Source organism: Mycetomoellerius zeteki, unplaced genomic scaffold, assembly GCF_001594055.1.
Source record: "Mycetomoellerius zeteki isolate Tzet28-1 unplaced genomic scaffold, Tzet1.0 scaffold126, whole genome shotgun sequence".
NCBI lineage: Eukaryota > Metazoa > Arthropoda > Insecta > Hymenoptera > Formicidae > Mycetomoellerius > Mycetomoellerius zeteki.
The window spans coordinates 526,891-527,321 of NW_017256190.1; positions in this window are offsets into that span (position 1 = coordinate 526,891).

Consider the following 431-nt stretch of genomic DNA (forward strand, 5'->3'; position numbering starts at 1 on the left):
GGGTGGGGAAAAAGTACCGGGACACCTGAATATTATAGAAAATATAAGTATTACAGAAAAGTGTTTCAGACAAAAGTTGTAGGGTTCCAAAAGATCTATTTACTGATCATATCCGTTTGACCTTGCATGGCATCTTCAAGGTCAGTTCAAGGTCAGATCAATTTTTTTGGTGGAATGGAACACCTTATTTTTCATTGCATATTCATATAGCACATTTCGAGAGCTTTCCGAAACACTATAACAAAATATTTTTTCATGAAATACTTTTGGAGTTATAAGGCTCGAAAGTTACAGTACAATTGACATTAACATTACGCAAATTGTCCGACAGACGGCTAAAACCTCTTGAATGCTGTTCAAGATCATGTCCTGGATAACATTTGTCAAGATCAAGGCCATTGGAGATTATCCCTCTTATTTTCATTTTTGCA